Here is a 1,886-nt window from a genome sequence, read left to right as displayed (position 1 = left end):
GCACATGTCATGGTAGGGGCCTGCATTAGACAGGTTTACTTATTACACTAAGCATTCAGGACTTTAGGAAGCTTTTTCCTTGTCAAGGAAAGAAAAGAACATATACAATTCAGAAAACACAACCCCAAATATACTTTGTTGCAACATAAAACTTAAAATAAAACATTATGCACAAGGCTGCAGCTCCAGGGAAATGACCAGAGTTGGGGCGTCCCCCATATAATGAAAATAGTCCCACAAGGGAGGGAAGAAAAACCTTTGCTATAGCTTTTTGGAGTATAATAAATTGTCAAAACAATAGAAAAACTTCAAAAACAAAAACTGAGGCCTCAATAGAACACTGCTAGCTAGCTTTATATGAGAGGGATTGGACCCAAAATGATAGGTGAGTTAGATCAGAGAAATTAAGACTCTGCACATAAGTGAGGTGATCAAGTCCCACTGAATCTGGTTTTTCTCTGTGCTAGTTCAGCTAAAACCTTTTGGTATGGGGGTCTTACATGTGAGCATAGATTTCAACAAAACTTAACAAAACAGGAATTCTGAAAAGCAACATAATGGTTACACATACATAAAACAATTCTTAACAGACTTACCAATAATTCTTAAAACAACTAAACATGCCATAAACTTGCAGGTCCAGATTTCCTACACAGCTATATTGAAAGAAAAGATGAGCAAACTTAACAAAACAATGGGGAAATTCTAGAAATCAAATTATGGTTAATACCTGGACCAACACACACAACAGTTCTTAAATCTACTTTTAATAAGCATGCAATATATAAGCATAAAAAGAGAAAAGATGTGACAGGGCATCTTTAGTACCAAGAGAAAACCTTGAGTTGTTGCTGCAAAGCTGAGGCTTATAGTATCCACATAAGCCTTAGAAACCGTGGGCAAAGTCCACTTCTTAGAGCAGATGTGTGTGAGTCAGACCTCCAGGCACCCTGGCAACCATACTGGTGATCACGATGTCCATGTGTATGAAAAGTAGGGGGCTTTTTCTTACAGTGCCTATCCTCAATTCAAAACCTCTTAGAGTTTACAGTAAATTCTAAGAGGTTTTGAATTCAGGATAGGCACAGTACTGGCCTGTTTAAAACCATACACTTAAGCGTTTTGAACTAAAATTGCTGTAAAAAGAAGGGCTTGCTTGACATTAAAATTAATTATAAAGAAAATAAGAGCAAATGGCCATCTAAATAACAGCTTGCTGAATATATTCATAGTGGGCTATAGGCCAGCAAACTCCAGAAGGCTTGAGCATCTGGTTAAACGGTTGAACTGGCTCTAGCTCCTATATGAAAAATATACACACTTAAGTGTCTTGGAGTGATTGAGAGAAAAGATGTGGTAAGGAGAATCATGAATATTTGGTTGGTACTAGTGGCTGTTACACCTGAAAAAACATAGAAAGGCATTACTCCCAAGAAAGTCTACTGATGAAATGGGCCTATATTCAGGTGCTCATAGATTTTTTTTGCAATATGGGAATGTTAATATTGGACCTCTATTATGACATGAAGTATGCAAAATTTACAATATGAAATATATGAATGGATATTTAAATTGGACTTTTATTACAACATCTATGTATGTAAAACTTAAAATGTGGAGCATTAAAATATATGAAGGTTTTTAAATGGTTACTATAAACTTTGTTTATCATCACAGTAGTTGTTTAACTTCCATTTCCTGCCCCAGGAGAAAATGGCTGCTTTGGAGGGCAGATCTTACAGCAGTATACCCCCATTGTAGTTCCTCCTCTCCTCAAGTCCCACCCTCCCTTGGCTCCACCCCCAAATCTCCTGGAATTTCCAAACCTAAAGCTGGCAGCCCTATGCTAGATTTCTGTTTTATTTTGCTGCAATAGATTAATAGGG

This window comes from Heteronotia binoei, chromosome 9, assembly GCF_032191835.1.
Source record: "Heteronotia binoei isolate CCM8104 ecotype False Entrance Well chromosome 9, APGP_CSIRO_Hbin_v1, whole genome shotgun sequence".
Classification (NCBI taxonomy): Eukaryota; Metazoa; Chordata; class Lepidosauria; order Squamata; family Gekkonidae; genus Heteronotia; species Heteronotia binoei.
Note: the sequence above shows the minus strand (reverse complement) of the source record.